This window comes from Carassius gibelio, chromosome A17 (assembly GCF_023724105.1).
Source record: "Carassius gibelio isolate Cgi1373 ecotype wild population from Czech Republic chromosome A17, carGib1.2-hapl.c, whole genome shotgun sequence".
Lineage (NCBI taxonomy): Eukaryota > Metazoa > Chordata > Actinopteri > Cypriniformes > Cyprinidae > Carassius > Carassius gibelio.
In genome coordinates, this window is record NC_068387.1 from 1,044,770 (window position 1) to 1,063,971 (window position 19,202).

At 38.2% G+C, this 19,202-nt stretch overlaps 1 protein-coding gene and 1 long non-coding RNA gene across 2 annotated transcripts in view; one reads left to right on the forward strand and one right to left on the reverse strand.

The window, feature by feature from the left end:
• Positions 1 to 19,202, reverse strand: part of LOC128031484 (potassium channel subfamily K member 5) — a 103,238-nt gene that overhangs the window by 67,578 nt on the left and 16,458 nt on the right. The window lies entirely within an intron of this gene.
• LOC128031500 (uncharacterized) lies at positions 1,981 to 17,801 on the forward strand. Its single transcript, XR_008188102.1, has 3 exons — positions 1,981 to 3,225; positions 14,559 to 15,769; positions 17,748 to 17,801. It is a non-coding gene; the product is annotated as an uncharacterized LOC128031500 (long non-coding RNA).

Consider the following 19,202-nt stretch of genomic DNA (forward strand, 5'->3'; position numbering starts at 1 on the left):
ATCGTTGGCGTTATTAGGGGCCAAGCACCGAAGGTGCGAAGGCACCTATTGTGTTTGTTGGCGTTATTATTATTCTTCCTCTTCTTCTTCCACCCCAAGTCTATGGTAGCCCATAGAACCGATTGCGGGAAAGTTGTATAATTTGGCACACTAATAGAGGACTGTCTGAACATTAACCGTAGCAAATTTGAAGTCTCTAACTCAAACTCTCTAGCGCCACCAATTGTCTAAACTTTCAAAAACTTGATGCTAATAACTCTTGAACCGTAAGCCACAAAATGAAAATTCTTTTTTCCTGTGATTCCTTGGCTCATGCCGAGTTGAATGGACACCAAAATTCAAAAATCGCAAGGTTTAGTTTTTTCGCTATCGTCAATTGTTCGTAAAACCTACTTTTTCGAACTCGTCCTAGGCCGTTGCACCGATTGTCACGAAAATTGAGTCAGATAATCTTCAGACGATGCTGGCAAAAAGTTATGGAATTCAAGTTGATTTCTCAAACCGTTTCTGAATAGCTCATGAACGAATTCTTCGAAGAGCACGCAAACGTGAACGTGAGGCTATATCTCCGCAACGGTTTGGCCTATTGAGACCAATCTTGGTGGGTCTTATAACAACCATTCCCTGGGACTACCTGCAGTGTTTCGGCGCTGTGCCCCCTAGTGGTCAGGAGATATGAAAAATGCATGTTTTTGCTCATAACTTCTGAACGGTTTTGCCAAAAATCACAAAAGTGGTGTCTTTAGATTCAGTGCATCATTCCGAGTCGAATGATACCGAATTTTCCCAATTCGGCCATTTTGGGCGTCGGCCATTTTGGATTTAGTTGTAAATTGCTGTATCTTAAGAATGAAGTTCCGTATCGTTTCGCAAATAATTACAAAAATGTCCGGCTCCATGCCCTGAATGTACACAAAAAAATTGGGGGCAGCGCCACCTTGTGGTCAATAGTTATAACGATTTTTTCGAAAAATGCTAATAACTTTTGCATACATTAGCCTATTGTAACAAAGCTGATGTTGCTAGATTCCTTGGGTCATGCCGAGAACACCGATACCCCATTTGTCAATTTTGGCAAAATTTCCTGTCCGCCATTTTGATTCATGTTGAAAACCTACTTTTTCGAACTCCTCCTAGACCGTTGCTCAGATTTTCACCAAATTTGATTTGGATCATCTTCAGACCATGCTGGCAAAAAGTTATGGAATTTGTGTCGATACACGTAACCGTTTTCAATTAGCGTACCAACGAATTTGCTGGAAAGATGCCAAACTGCATCTGAGGCTGTATCTCTGCAAAGGTTGGAGATATTTACACAAAACTTAATATGTGACATTGTCACATCACATTGACCACGCCACATCATTTTGGTCACAGCGCCACCTATTGGTCAAGAGTAATAAACCAATCAATAACCGCTAATTATTACATTTCCAATAATGCTAATAACTTTTGATTGCATTAGCCTATTATCATGAAACATGTCTCAAAATGTTCCTTGGGACATGCCGACAACATGCATACCAATTATGTCATATTAAGCAAAACTTCCTGTCCGCCATTTTGATTCATGTTGAAAACCTTTTTTTTTAAACTCATCCTCAACCGTTTGTCCGATTTTCACCAAAATTGAATCAGATCATCTTCAGACCGTGCTGACAAAAAGTTATGGATTTCGTGTCAATAGACGAAACCGTTTTTGTACAGCGCTACTTCAGATGTCAGGCATCTTCACAAAATGAGTCTGAGGCTATATCTCTGCAAAGCCCATTAGTGGTCTTCCAGTGACATCTAGTGGTCGTAAATGCAATTTATCATACAAGACTGTCTCTTTAACCTTTATAACTGTTATATGTTGTCTTAATTTCATTCCAAAGAAGCATACGCAATTTATGTATAATTTCACAGTCTAGATAATAGTACTGCACTGATTTTAAATAACCTAGATATGGCTGACAGTAAAAGAAAGGAACAGAATTACAGACACACACAAACATGAAATGTTTAAACTAGTATATTAATACTCAATAAGCATGCTTAAACCCACACACAGATGCACACATTTAGTTATATATATAGATAATTAAAATAAATGATGGGTGATAAAACCTATTGCAAGTCTTCTGTTTTTATGGGCTTCTATGTCATTTTTCAGGTTTCATTGCAATCATAATCTGGCATAATTATAAACATTAGATATATCTGTATGAATAAATTGGTAAACTTTGACTCAATGTGATCTGAAATGCTTGAACAGTAATATTAAATAATAGTAATATACATTTTTTCTAGATGAATCCCTCAACAAGCCCATAAACTGTAATGTTTTAGTCTTTAGTGAGCTCATTAGTGGTCTTCCGGTGACATCTAGTGGTTATAATTGCAATTTTTTATTCAACACTGGGTTTTGAAGCTTTATAAATATTACAGTGTTCTTTTTTACCTAATCTCTGTTAAATTTTGCATGATTGTTTAGAAAAAATACAGATCTAATGCATGTGTGATTATATTACCCCTTTTTTTGCAGTTTAATGCCATTCACAACAGAAATCTTTTGTTTTTTAGGCCATTTTAACTGTTATAGCACCAGCTATTTTCTGATCTTAATGAAACTTTGCATGCTTGGTGGGTCATCTTTCACATGTTATAACCAAGTTTCATAAAGTTTTGAGTTTTTGTTTCAGTTTTATAGGCTTTAGGTTACATGTGGCCACGGCCCTTTCCTAAATGACCTCTTATAGCTAACCAAAGGACAAAATGCAACATATTTTTGAAAATTATTGATCTAGAGAGTCCAGAGAATATTATTGCAGTGGTTTGATCAAGACTGAACAAAAAACCAGGTGACCCAAAACATTCAAATTCGTGGACCAATTTTACAAAAAAGGCTATAACTCGGGAACAAAATGAGATATCTTCACCAAACTCAGAACTCATATGCATGAACAAAAACTTTAGTCAAATTATTATTTTTTTTCCATATCTGCCACTTGGTAGCGCTACAGGATGAAAAAAAATCAAATGGCTATAACTAAGCAACCGTTGATCCAATCAACTTGAAAATTGATATGGCCCAATGTGGCACAAGTGCTCTATGAGGAATTTCACTTATCTTAAAAAACATGGCCGCCATTGGCCAAACAACTTTAAGCACCTATTTGACAAGGTTAATGGAAGTCGATCGGAACGAAACTCGGTGGGCATGTTCGACTCATTGCCCTAAAGGTCTGTAAGTATTTTGAAAGAAATTGCCCACAACATTGTCACCTCCCACAGAACACAACAAAGCGATTTGATTACAGCGCCACCTATTTTCCAAAAATGATAATGCATCATTTTACTGGAGTTTTACTGGCTGTTTCAATTACACTCTTCCAATAATTGCTTTTCTTACTCGTTGCATTTGGTCTGATGCTCCATGCCATGCTTAGCTCCTCGCTGTGGAACTTTTATTAACGATTTTCAGCCATTTCAATTACAATCATGCAATTATTAATTTCATTATTCATTGTTGCATTTGGTCTGATGCTACATATGCTTAGCTCCTGATGTTGCCGCTGGAATGCTTGGCCCCGTGATTGCTGCTTGCAGCTATATTTATTATTCTTCTTCTTCCGCCGCAAGTCTATGGCAGCCCATAGAACCGATTGCGGGAAAGTTGTATAATTTGGCACACTGATAGAGGACAGTCCCAACATTAACTATAGCAAATTTGAAGCCTCTAACTCCTACTCTCTAGCGCCACCACTTGTCCAAACTTTCAATGTTTGTATGCTAATAACTTTTGAACCGTAAGCCAGAAAATGGAAATTCTTTTTTCCTCTGAATCCTTGGCTCAAGCCAAGTCGAAGGAACCCCAAAATTCAAAAATCGCAAGGTTTAGTTTTTTCGCTATTTTCAACTATTCGATAAACTTACTTTTTCGAACTCGTCCTAGACGGTTTGTCCGATTTTCACGAAAATTGGCTCAGATCATCAACAGACCATGCTGGCAAAAAGTTATGGAATTCAAGTTGATTCGTCCAACCGTTCTCGAATGACACGTGAAAAAATATGACGAAAAGCACGCAAAAATACACGTGAGGCTATATCTCCACAACAGTTTGGCGTATTGAGACCAAACTTGGTGTGTGTTATAATAAGCATGACCTGAGACTACCTGCAGTGTTTCGACACAGCGCCACCTAGTGGTCAGGAGATATGAAAAATGCATATTTTGGCTTATAACTTCTGAATGGTTTGGCCAAAAATTACAAAACTGGTCTCTGTAGATTCAGTGCGTCATGTCGAGTCGATTGATATCCAATTTTCCCGTGTCGGCCATTTTAGGCGTCGGCCATTTTGAATTATGTTTCAAAATGCTGTATTTTTTGAACGCATCATCGTATCGTTTCGCAAATAATTACAAAAATATTTGGCTCCATGCCCTGAAGATACTCAAAAAGTTTGGTGGCAGCGCCACCTTGTGGCCAATAGTTATAATGAAATATCCCATAAATGCTAATAACTTTTGAATAAATTAGACTATTAAAATTAAAATGGCCTCCCTATATTCTGTGGGTAAAGCCGAGAGCATTGATACCAATTATGCGAATATTGGCCATACTTCCTGTCCGCCATTTTGATTAATGTTGAAAACCTACTTTTTCGAACTCCTCCTAGACCGTTAGTCCGATTTTCACCAAATTTGACGTGTATCATCTTCAGACCATGCTGGCAAAAAGTTATGGATTTCGTGTCGATATATGAAACGGTTCTCATTAAGCGCATCAACGAATTTGTTGGAAGGGTGCCAAAATGCATTTGAGGCTGTATCTCTGCAACGCTTTGACATATTTACACCAAACTTTGTACGTGTCATCACTACCTCACACTGACCATGCCACATAAATTTGGTAAAGGGAAGTCGTGGCCTAATGGTTAGAGGGTTGGACTCCCAATCGAAGGGTTGTGGGTTCTAGTCTCGGGCCGGATGGAATTGTGGGTGGGGGTAGTGCATGTACAGTTCTCTCTCCACCTTCAATACCACGACTTAGGTGCCCTTGAGCAAGGCATCGAACCCCCAACTGCTCCCCGGGCGCCGCAGCATAAATGGCTGCCCACTGCTCCGGGTGTGTGCTCACAGTGTGTGTGTGTGTGTTCACTGCTCTGTGTGTGTGCATTTCGGATGGGTTAAATGCAGAGCACAAATTCTGAGTATGGGTCACCATACTTGGCTGAATGTCACTTCACTTCACTAACAGCGCCACCTATTGGTCAAGAGTAATAAACCATTCATTACCCATGAATAATTACACTTATAAAAATGCTAATAACTTTTTAATGCATTAGCCTATTGCAACGAAACTGGTCTCAGAATATTCCCTGGTTTATGCCGAAAACATAGATACCAAATATGCCAGATTAAGCTGAACTTCCGGTCCGCCATTTTGATTTATGTTGAAAACCTACTTTTTGAACTCCTCATCAGCCGTTAGTCCAATTTTCACCAAAATTTAATCAGATGATCTTCAGACTGTGCTGACAAAAAGTTATGAATTTTGTGTCGATAGACAAAACCGTTTTTGCATACCACAGCGACGAACTTGAGGCACAATGACAAAATGACACTTGAGGCTGTATCTCTGCAATGCTTTGGCATATTGACACCAAACTTTGTTTGTGTCATTGAAAAGTCACACAGAGTACACCAAATTGACTTGATAACAGCACCACCTATTGGTCAATTTTGATAAGCCAGTAAATCATGCTACTAGAGGTTGTATTTATGATTTTTTTAGCCATTTCAATTACAATAATCCTAAAATTGCTGTTATTGCTCATTAATGCATTTGGTGTGATGCTCCATGCCATGCTTAGCTCCTACATTTGCCGTTGGAGTGCTTGGCCCCGTAATTGCTGCTTGCAGCTATATTTAGGGGCCAAGCACCGAAGGTGCGAAGGCACCTATTGTGTTCGTTGGCGTTATTATTAGGGGCCAAGCACCGAAGGTGCGTAGGCACCTATTGTTTTCGTTGGCGTTATTAGGGGCCAAGCACCGAAGGTGCGAAGGCACCTATTGTGTTTGTTGGCGTTATTATTATTAGGGGCCAAGCACCGAAGGTGCGTAGGCACCTATTGTAATCGTTGGCGTTATTATTATTCTGCTTCTTCTTCTTCTTCTTCTTCTTCTTCCGCCGCAAGTCTATGGCAGCCCATAGAACCGATTGCGGGAAAGTTGTATAATTTGGCACACTGATAGAGGACAGTCCCAACATTAACTATAGCTAATTTGAAGTCTCTAACTCCTACTCTCTAGCGCCACCACTTGTCCAAACTTTCAATGTTTGTATGCTAATAACTTTTGAACCGTAAGCCAGAAAATGGAAATTCTTTTTTCTTCTGAATCCCTGGCTCATGCCAAGTCGAATGAACCCCAAAATTCAAAAATCGCAAGGTTTAGTTTTTTCGCTATTTTCAATTATTCGAAAAACCTACTTTTTCGAACTCGTCCTAGACGGTTAGTCCGATTGCCACGAAAATTGGCTCAGATCATCTTCAGACCATGCTGGCAAAAAGTTATGGAATTCAAGTTGATTCGTCCAACTGTTGTCGAATGACACGTAAACAAATTTGACGAAAAGCACGCAAACATGCACGTGAGGCTATATCCCGGCAACGGTTTGTCATATTGAGACCAAACTTGGCGTGTGTTATAACAAGCATGAACTGAGACTACCTGCAGTGTTTCGACACAGCGCCACCTAGTGGTCAGGAGATATGAAAAATGCATATTTTGGCTTATAACTACTGAATGGTTTGGCCAAAAATCACACAACTGGTCTCTTTAGATTCAGTGAGTCATGTCGAGTCAAATGATATCCAATTTTCCTGTGTCGGCCATTTTAGGCGTCGGCCATTTTGAATTATGATTTAAAATGCTGTATTTTTTGAACGCAGCATCGTATCGTTTCGCAAATAATTACAAAAATATTCGGCTCCATGCCCTGAAGGTACTCAAAAAGTTTGGTGGCAGCGCCACCTTGTGGCCAATAGTTATAATGAAATATCACATAAATTCTAATAACTTTTGAATAAATTAGTCTATTAAAATTAAAATGATCTCGCTATATTCTGTGGGTCATGCCGAGAGTATTGATACCAATAATATGAAAATTGGCCTTACTTCCTGTCCGCCATTTTGCTTAATGTTGAAAACCTACTTTTTCAAACTCCTCCTAGACCGTTAGCCCAATTTTCACCAAATTTGACGTGCATCATCTTCAGACCATGCTGGCAAAAAGTTATGGATTTTGTGTCGATATACGTAACGGTTCTCATTTAGCGCATCAACGAATTTGCTGGAAGGGTGCCAAAATGCATTTGAGGCTGTATCTCTGCAACACTTTGACATATTTGCACCAAACTTTGTATGTGTCATCGCCACCTCACACTGACCATGCCACATAAATTTGGTAACAGCGCCACCTATTGATCAAGAGTAATAAACCATTCATTAACCATGAGTAATTACACTTTTTAAAATGCTAATAACTTTTTAATGCATTAGCCTATTTGAAGGAAACTGGGCTCAAAATATTCCCTGGCTTATGCCGATAACATAGATACCAAATATACTACGGTAAGCTGAACTTCCGGTCCGCCATTTTGATTTATGTTGAAAACATACTTTTTCGAACTCCTGATCAACCGTATGTCCGATTTTCACCAAATTCGAATCAAATGATCTTCAGGCTATACTGATTCAAAGTTATGGATTTTGAGTCGATAGACAAAACCGTTTTCGCATACCACATCGACGAATTTGAGGCACAATGAGAAAATGACACTTGAGGCTGTATCCCTGGAATGCTTTGGCATATTGACACCAAACTTTGTGTGTGTCATTGAAAAGACACACAGAGTACACCAAATTGATTTTATAACAGTGTCACCTATTGGTCAAGCTTGATAAACCAAGTAATCATGCTACTAGAGGTGGTATTGGTGTTTTTTTTTTTTTTTTGCCATTTCAAATACAATAATTCCAAAATTGCTGTTATTGCTCATTAATGTATTTGGTGTGATGCTTTATGCGATGCTTAGCTACTACATTTGCCGTTGGAGTGCTTGGCCCCGTAATTGCTGCTTGCAGCTATATTTATTATTATTATTCTTCTTCTTCCACCCCAAGTCTATGGTAGCCCATAGAACCGATTGCGGGAAAGTTGTATAATTTGGCACACTAATAGAAGACTGTCTGAACATTAACCGTAGCAAATTTGAAGTCTCTAACTCAAACTCTCTAGCGCCACCAATTGTCTAAACTTTCAAAAACTTGATGCTAATAACTCTTGAACCGTAAGCCACAAAATTAAAATTCTTTTTTCCTGTGATTCCTTGGCTCATGCCGAGTCGAATGGACACCGAAATTCAAAAATCGCAAGGCTTAGTTTTTTCGCTATCGTCAATTGTTCGTAAAACCTACTTTTTCGAACTCGTCCTAGGCCGTTGCACCGATTGTCACGAAAATTGAATCAGATAATCTTCAGACCATGCTGGCAAAAAGTTATGGAATTCAAGTTGATTTCTCAAACCGTTTCCGAATAGCTCATGAACGAATTCTTCGAAAAGCACGCAAACGTGAACGTGAGGCTATATCTCCGCAACGGTTTGGCCTATTGAGACCAATCTTGGTGGGTCTTATAACAACCATTCCCTGGGACTACCTGCAGTGTTTCGGCGCTGTGCCCCCTAGTGGTCAGGAGATATGAAAAATGCATGTTTTTGCTCATAACTTCTGAACGGTTTTGCCAAAAATCACAAAAGTGGTGTCTTTAGATTCAGTGCATCATTCCGAGTCGAATGATACCGAATTTTCCCAATTCGGCCATTTTGGGCGTCGGCCATTTTGAATTTAGTTGTAAATTGCTGTATCTTAAGAATGAAGTTCCGTATCGTTTCGCAAATAATTACAAAAATGTCCGGCTCCATGCCCTGAATGTACACAAAAAAATTGGGGGCAGCGCCACCTTGTGGTCAATAGTTATAACGATTTTTCGAAAAATGCTAATAACTTTTGCATACATTAGCCTATTGTAACAAAACTGATGTTTATAGATTCCTTGGGTCATGCCGAGAACACCGATACCCAATTTGTCAATTTTGGCAAAATTTCCTGTCCGCCATTTTGATTCATGTTGAAAACCTACTTTTTCAAACTCCTCCTAGACCGTTGCTCAGATTTTCACCAAATTTGATTTGGATCGTCTTCAGACCATGCTGGCAAAAAGTTATGGAATTTGTGTCGATACACGTAACCGTTTTCAATTAGCGTACCAACGAATTTGCTGGAAAGATGCCAAACTGCATCTGAGGCAGTATCTCTGCAAAGGTTGGAGATATTTACACAAAACTTAATATGTGACATTGTCACATCACATTGACCACGCCACATCATTTTGGTCACAGCGCCACCTATTGGTCAAGAGTAATAAACCAATCAATAACCGCTAATTATTACATTTCCAATAATGCTAATAACTTTTGATTGCATTAGCCTATTATCATGAAACATGTCTCAAAATGTTCCTTGGGACATGCCGACAACATACATACCAATTATGTCATATTAAGCAAAACTTCCTGTCCGCCATTTTGATTCATGTTGAAAACCTTTTTTTTTAAACTCATCCTCAACCGTTTGTCTGATTTTCACCAAAATTGAATCAGATCATCTTCAGACCGTGCTGACAAAAAGTTATGGATTTCGTGTCAATAGACGAAACCGTTTTTGTACAGCGCTGCTTCAGATGTCAGGCATCTTCACAAAATGAGTCTGAGGCTATAGCTCTGCAAAGCCCATTAGTGGTCTTCCAGTGACATCTAGTGGTCGTAAATGCAATTTATCATACAACACTGTCTCTTTAACCTTTATAACTGTTATATGTTGTCTTAATTTCATTCCAAAGAAGCATACACAATTTATGTATAATTTCACAGTCTAGATAATAGTACTGCACTGATTTTAAATAACATAGATATGGCTGACAGTAAAAGAATAGAACAGAATTACAGACACACACAAACATGAAATGTTTAAACTAGTATATTAATACTCAATAAGCATGCTTAAACCCACACACAGATGCACACATTTTGTTATATATATAGATAATTAAAATAAATGATGGGTGATAAAACCTATTGCAAGTCTTCTGTTTTTATGGGCTTCTATGTCATTTTTCAGGTTTCATTGCAATCATAATCTGGCATAATTATAAACATTAGATATATCTGTATGAATAAATTGGTAAACTTTGACTCAATGTGATCTGAAATGCTTGAACAGTAATATTAAATAATAGTAATCTACATTTTTTCTAGATGAATCCCTCAACAAGCCCATAAACTGTAATGTTTTAGTCTTTAGTGAGCTCATTAGTGGTCTTCAGGTGACATCTAGTGGTTATAATTGCAATTTTTTATTCAACACTGGGTTTTGAAGCTTTATAAATATTACAGTGTTCTTTTTTACCTAATATCTGTTAAATTTTGCATGATTGTTTAGAAAAAATACAGATCTAATGCATGTGTGATTATATTACCCCTTTTTTTTGCAGTTTAATGCCATTCACAACAGAAATCTTTTGTTTTTTAGGCCTGTTTAAATGTTATCTAACCAAAGGACAAAATACAACATATTTTTTCAAAGTTATTGATCTAGAGAGTCCTGAGAATATTACTGCAGTGGTTTGATCAAGACTGAACAAAAAACCAGGTGACCCAAAACATTCAAATTCGTGGACCAATTTTATGAAAAAGGCTATAACTCGGGAACAAAATGAGATATCTTCACCAAACTCAGAACTCATATGCATGAACAAAAACTTTAGTCAAATTATTATTTTTTTTCCATATCTGCCACTTGGTGGCGCTACAGGATGAAAAAAAATCAAATGGCTATAACTAAGCAACAGTTGATCCAATCAACTTGAAAATTGATATGGCCCAATGTGGCACAAGTGCTCTATGAGGAATTTCACTTATCTTAAAAAACATGGCCGCCATTGGCCAAACAACTTTAAGGACCTATTTGACAAGGTTAATGGAAGTCGATCGGAACGAAACTCGGTGGGCATGTTCGACTCATTGCCCTAAAGGTCTGTAAGTATTTTGAAAGAAATTGCCCACAACATTGTCACCTCCCACAGAACACAACAAAGCGATTTGATTACAGCGCCACATATTTTCCAAAAATGATAATGCATCATTTTACTGGAGTTTTACTGGCTGTTTCAATTACACTCTTCCAATAATTGCTTTTCTTACTCGTTGCATTTGGTCTGATGCTCCATGCCATGCTTAGCTCCTCGCTGTGGAACTTTTATTAATGATTTTCAGCCATTTCAATTACAATCATGCAATTATTAATTTCATTGTTGCATTTGGTCTGCTTAGCTCCTGATGTTGCCGCTGGAATGCTTGGCCCCGTGATTGCTGCTTGCAGCTATATTTAGGGGCCAAGCACCGAAGGTGCGAAGGCACCTATTGTGTTCGTTGGCGTTATTATTATTATTATTATTATTCTTCTTCTTCCACCCCAAGTCTATGGTAGCCCATAGAACCGATTGCGGGAAAGTTGTATAATTTGGCACACTAATAGAGGACTGTCTGAACATTAACCGTAGCAAATTTGAAGTCTCTAACTCAAACTCTCTAGCGCCACCAATTGTCTAAACTTTCAAAAACTTGATGCTAATAACTCTTGAACCGTAAGCCACAAAATGAAAATTCTTTTTTCCTGTGATTCCTTGGCTCATGCCGAGTCGAATGGACACCGAAATTCAAAAATCGCAAGGCTTAGTTTTTTCGCTATCGTCAATTGTTCGTAAAACCTACTTTTTCGAACTCGTCCTAGGCCGTTGCACCGATTGTCACGAAAATTGAATCAGATAATCTTCAGACCATGCTGGCAAAAAGTTATGGAATTCAAGTTCATTTCTCAAACCGTTTCCGAATAGCTCATGAACGAATTCTTGGAAAAGCACGCAAACGTGAACGTGAGGCTATATCTCCGCAACGGTTTGGCCTATTGAGACCAATCTTGGTGGGTCTTATAACAACCATTCCCTGGGACTACCTGCAGTGTTTCGGCGCTGTGCCCCCTAGTGGTCAGGAGATATGAAAAATGCATGTTTTTGCTCATAACTTCTGAACGGTTTTGCCAAAAATCACAAAAGTGGTGTCTTTAGATTCAGTGCATCATTCCGAGTCGAATGATACCGAATTTTCCCAATTCGGCCATTTTGGGCGTCGGCCATTTTGGATTTAGTTGTAAATTGCTGTATCTTAAGAATGAAGTTCCGTATCGTTTCGCAAATAATTACAAAAATGTCCGGCTCCATGCCCTGAATGTACACAAAAAAATTGGGGGCAGCGCCACCTTGTGGTCAATAGTTATAACGATTCTTTCGAAAAATGCTAATAACTTTTGCATACATTAGCCTATTGTAACAAAGCTGATGTTGATAGATTCCTTGGGTCATGCCGAGAACACCGATACCCCATTTGTCAATTTTGGAAAAATTTCCTGTCCGCCATTTTGATTCATGTTGAAAACCTACTTTTTCGAACTCCTCCTAGACCGTTGCTCAGATTTTCACCAAATTTGATTTGGATCATCTTCAGACCATGCTGGCAAAAAGTTATGGAATTTGTGTCGATACACGTAACCGTTTTCAATTAGCGTACCAACGAATTTGCTTGAAAGATGCCAAACTGCATCTGAGGCTGTATCTCTGCAAAGGTTGGAGATATTTACACAAAACTTAATATGTGACATTGTCACATCACATTGACCACGCCACATCATTTTGGTCACAGCGCCACCTATTGGTCAAGAGTAATAAACCAATCAATAACCGCTAATTATTACATTTCCAATAATGCTAATAACTTTTGATTGCATTAGCCTATTATCATGAAACATGTCTCAAAATGTTCCTTGGGACATGCCGACAACATACATACCAATTATGTCATATTAAGCAAAACTTCCTGTCCGCCATTTTGATTCATGTTGAAAACCTTTTTTTTTAAACTCATCCTCAACCGTTTGTCCGATTTTCACCAAAATGGAATCAGATCATCTTCAGACCGTGCTGACAAAAAGTTATGGATTTCGTGTCAATAGACAAAACCGTTTTTGTACAGCGCTGCTTCAGATGTCAGGCATCTTCACAAAATGAGTCTGAGGCTATATCTCTGCAAAGCCCATTAGTGGTCTTCCAGTGACATCTAGTGGTCGTAAATGCAATTTATCATACAACACTGTCTCTTTAACCTTTATAACTGTTATATGTTGTCTTAATTTCATTCCAAAGAAGCATACGCAATTTATGTATAATTTCACAGTCTAGATAATAGTACTGCACTGATTTTAAATAACCTAGATATGGCTGACAGTAAAAGAATAGAACAGAATTACAGACACACACAAACATGAAATGTTTAAACTAGTATATTAATACCCAATAAGCATGCTTAAACCCACACACAGATGCACACATTTTGTTATATATATAGATAATTAAAATAAATGATGGGTGATAAAACCTATTGCAAGTCTTCTGTTTTTGTGGGCTTCTATGTCATTTTTCAGGTTTCATTGCAATCATAATCTGGCATAATTATAAACATTAGATATATCTGTATGAATAAATTGGTAAACTTTGACTCAATGTGATCTGAAATGCTTGAACAGTAATATTAAATAATAGTAATATACATTTTTTCTAGATGAATCCCTCAACAAGCCCATAAACTGTAATGTTTTAGTCTTTAGTGAGCTCATTAGTGGTCTTCAGGTGACATCTAGTGGTTATAATTGCAATTTTTTATTCAACACTGGGTTTTGAAGCTTTATAAATATTACAGTGTTCTTTTTTACCTAATCTCTGTTAAATTTTGCATGATTGTTTAGAAAAAATACAGATCTAATGCATGTGTGATTATATTACCCCTTTTTTTTTTTTGCAGTTTAATGCCATTGACAACAGAAATCTTTTGTTTTTCAGGCCTGTTTAAATGTTATCTAACCAAAGGACAAAATACAACATATTTTTTCAAAGTTATTGATCTAGAGAGTCCTGAGAATATTACTGCAGTGGTTTGATCAAGACTGAACAAAAAACCAGGTGACCCAAAACATTCAAATTCGTGGACCAATTTTACGAAAAAGGCTATAACTCGGGAACAAAATGAGATATCTTCACCAAACTCAGAACTCATATGCATGAACAAAAACTTTAGTCAAATTATATTTTTTTCCATATCTGCCACTTGGTGGCGCTACAGGATGAAAAAAAAACTAAAATGGCTATTACTAAGCAACCGCTGATCCAATCAACTTGAAAATTGGTATGGCCCAATGTGGCATAAGTGTCTATGAGGAATTTCACTTATCTTAAAAAACATGGCCGCCATTGGCCAAACAACTTTAAGCACCTATTTGACAAGGTTAATGGAAGTCGATCGGAATGAAACTCGGTGGGCATGTTCGACTCATTGCCCTAAAGGTCTGTAAGTATTTTGAAAGAAATTGACCACAACATTGTCACCTCCCACAGAACACAACAAAGCGATTTGATTACAGCGCCACCTATTTTCCAAAAATGATAATGCATCATTTTACTGGAGTTTTACTGGCTGTTTCAATTACACTCTTCCAATAATTGCTTTTCTTACTTGTTGCATTTGGTCTGATGCTCCATGCCATGCTTAGCTCCTCGCTGTGGAACTTTTATTAACGATTTTCAGCCATTTCAATTACAATCATGCAATTATTAATTTCATTATTCATTGTTGCATTTGGTCTGATGCTACATATGCTTAGCTCCTGATGTTGCCGCTGGAATGCTTGGCCCCGTGATTGCTGCTTGCAGCTATATTTCTTCTTCTTCTTCTTCTTCCGCCGCAAGTCTATGGCAGCCCATAGAACCGTTTGCGGGAAAGTTGTATAATTTGGCACACTGATAGAGGACAGTCCCAACATTAACTATAGCAAATTTGAAGCCTCTAACTCCTACTCTCTAGCGCCACCACTTGTCCAAACTTTCAATGTTTGTATGCTAATAACTTTTGAACCGTAAGCCAGAAAATGGAAATTCTTTTTTCCTCTGAATCCTTGGCTCAGGCCAAGTCGAATGAACCCTAAAATTCAAAAATCGCAAGGTTTAGTTTTTTCGCTATTTTCAATTATTCGAAAAACCTACTTTTTCGAACTCGTCCTAGACGGTTAGTCCGATTGCCACGAAAATTGGCTCAGATCATCTTCAGACCATGCTGGCAAAAAGTTATGGAATTCAAGTTGATTCGTCCAACTGTTGTCGAATGACACGTAAACAAATTTGACGAAAAGCACGCAAACATGCACGTGAGGCTATATCCCGGCAACGGTTTGTCATATTGAGACCAAACTTGGCGTGTGTTATAACAAGCATGAACTGAGACTACCTGCTGTGTTTCGACACAGCGCCACCTAGTGGTCAGGAGATATGAAAAATGCATATTTTGGCTTATAACTACTGAATGGTTTGGCCAAAAATCACACAACTGGTCTCTTTAGATTCAGTGAGTCATGTCGAGTCGAATGATATCCAATTTTCCTGTGTCGGCCATTTTAGGCGTCGGCCATTTTGAATTATGTTTCAAAATGCTGTATTTTTTGAACGCAGCATCGTATCGTTTCGCAAATAATTACAAAAATATTCGGCTCCATGCCCTGAAGGTACTCAAAAAGTTTGGTGGCAGCGCCACCTTGTGGCCAATAGTTATAATGAAATATCACATAAACGCTAATAACTTTTGAATAAATTAGTCTATTAAAATTAAAATGGTCTCGCTATATTCTGTGGGTCATGCCGAGAGTATTGATACCAATAATGTGAAAATTGGCCTTACTTCCTGTCCGCCATTTTGCTTAATGTTGAAAACCTACTTTTTCGAACTCCTCCTAGACCGTTAGCCCAATTTTCACCAAATTTGACGTGAATCATCTTCAGACCATGCTGGCAAAAAGTTATGGATTTTGTGTCGATATACGTAACGGTTCTCATTTAGCGCATCAACGAATTTGCTGGAAGGGTGCCAAAATGCATTTGAGGCTGTATCTCTGCAACACTTTGACATATTTGCACCAAACTTTGTATGTGTCATCGCCACCTCACACTGACCATGCCACATAAATTTGGTAACAGCGCCACCTATTGGTCAAGAGTAATAAACCATTCATTAACCATGAGTAATTACACTTTTTAAAATGCTAATAACTTTTTAGTCCATTAGCCTATTGCAACGAAACTGGGCTCAAAATATTCCCTGGCTTATGCCGATAACATAGATACCAAATATGCCAGTGTTTACTGAAGTTCCGGTCCACCATTTTGATTTATGTGGAAAACCTACTTTTTCGAACTCCTCATGAACCGTATGTCCAATTTTCACCAAATTCGAATCAGATGATCTTCAGACTATGCTGACACGAAGTTATGGATTTTGTGTCGATAGACAAAACCGTTTTTGCATACCAAAGCGACGAAGTTGAAACACAATGACAAAATGACACTTGAGGCTGCATCTCTGGAATGCTGTGGCATATTAACACCAAACTTTGTGTGTGTCATTGAAAAGTCAAACAGAGTACACCAAATTGATTTCATAACAGTGCCACCTATTGGTCAAACTTTATAAGCCAAGTAATCATGCTACTAGAGGTGGTATTATGATTTTTTTTTTGCCATTTCAATTACAATAATTCCAAAATTACTGTTATTGCTCATTAATGTATTTGGTGTGATGTTTCATGCCATGCTTAGCTCCTACATTTGCCGTTGGAGTGCTTGGCCCCGTAATTGCTGCTTGCAGCTATATTTCTTCTTCTTCTTCTTCCGCCGCAAGTCTATGGCAGCCCATAGAACCGTTTGCGGGAAAGTTGTATAATTTGGCACACTGATAGAGGACAGTCCCAACATTAACTATAGCAAATTTGAAGCCTCTAACTCCTACTCTCTAGCGCCACCACTTGTCCAAACTTTCAATGTTTGTATGCTAATAACTTTTGAACCGTAAGCCAGAAAATGGAAATTCTTTTTTCCTCTGAATCCTTGGCTCAAGCCAAGTCGAATGAACCCTAAAATTCAAAAATCGCAAGGTTTAGTTTTTTCGCTATTTTCAACTTTTCGAAAAACTTACTTTTTCGAACTCGTCCTAGACGGTTTGTCCGATTTTCACGAAAATTGGCTCAGATCATCATCAGACCATGCTGGCAAAAAGTTATGGAATTCAAGTTGATTCGTCCAACCGTTCTCGAATGCCACGTGAAAAAATTTGACGAAAAGCACGCAAAAATACACGTGAGGCTATATCTCCGCAACGGTTTGGCGTATTGAGACCAAACTTGGTGTGTGTTATAATAAGCATGACCTGAGACTACCTGCAGTGTTTCGACACAGCGCCACCTAGTGGTCAGGAGATATGAAAAATGCATATTTTGGCTTATAACTTCTGAATGGTTTGGCCAAAAATTACAAAACTGGTCTCTGTAGATTCAGTGCGTCATGTCGAGTCGATTGATATCCAATTTTCCCGTGTCGGCCATTTTAGGCGTCGGCCATTTTGAATTATGTTTCAAAATGCTGTATTTTTTGAACGCATCATCGTATCGTTTCGCAAATAATTACAAAAATATTCGGCTCCATGCCCTGAAGATACTCAAAAAGTTTGGTGGCAGCGCCACCTTGTGGCCAATAGTTATAATGAAATATCACATAAATGCTAATAACTTTTGAATTAATTAGACATATTAAAAATAAAATGGCCTCCCTATATTCTGTGGGTAAAGCCGAGAGCATTGATACCAATTATGCGAATATTGGCCATACTTCCTGTCCGCCATTTTGATTAATGTTGAAAACCTACTTTTTCGAACTCCTCCTAGACCGTTAGTCCGATTTTCACCAAATTTGACGTGTATCATCTTCAGACCATGCTGGCAAAAAGTTATGGATTTCGTGTCGATATATGAAACGGTTCTCATTAAGCGCATCAACGAATTTGTTGGAAGGGTGCCAAAATGCATTTGAGGCTGTATCTCTGCAACGCTTTGACATATTTACACCAAACTTTGTACGTGTCATCGCTACCTCACACTGACCATGCCACATAAATTTGGTAACAGCGCCACCTATTGGTCAAGAGTAATAAACCATTCATTACCCATGAATAATTACACTTATAAAAATGCTAATAACTTTTTAATGCATTAGCCTATTGCAACGAAACTGGTCTCAAAATATTCCCTGGTTTATGCCGAAAACATAGATACCAAATATGCCAGATTAAGCTGAACTTCCGGTCCGCCATTTTGATTTATGTTGAAAACCTACTTTTTGAACTCCTCATCAGCCGTTAGTCCAATTTTCACCAAAATTTAATCAGATGATCTTCAGACTGTGCTGACAAAAAGTTATGAATTTTGTGTCGATAGACAAAACCGTTTTTGCATACCACAGCGACGAACTTGAGGCACAATGACAAAATGACACTTGAGGCTGTATCTCTGCAATGCTTTGGCATATTGACACCAAACTTTGTTTGTGTCATTGAAAAGTCACACAGAGTACACCAAATTGACTTGATAACAGCACCACCTATTGGTCAATTTTGATAAGCCAGTAAATCATGCTACTAGAGGTTGTATTTATGATTTTTTTAGCCATTTCAATTACAATAATCCTAAAATTGCTGTTATTGCTCATTAATGCATTTGGTGTGATGCTCGATGCTATGCTTAGCTCCTACATTTGCCGTTGGAGTGCTTGGCCCCGTAATTGCTGCTTGCAGCTATATTTATTATTATTATTATTCCGCTTCTCCAAAATGAATCGCATTTTTGAGGGCCTAAACATGCTCAAAAAGTCATGAAACTTTGCACACACCTCAGAACTGGCGAAAATTTACGTCTGATATAGGATTCAGAAGAGGGTGTGGCAAAATGGCTCGACAGCGCCACCTATAGACATTCAGCGGTGTGCGCCTCGAGCTATGTTTCACGTACATGCACGAAAATTGGCACACACACATGTAACACGCCAATACCTACAAAAAAGACTCTTGGAGCAAAATTCTAAACCCAACAGGAAGTCGGTTATTTATAATATTAT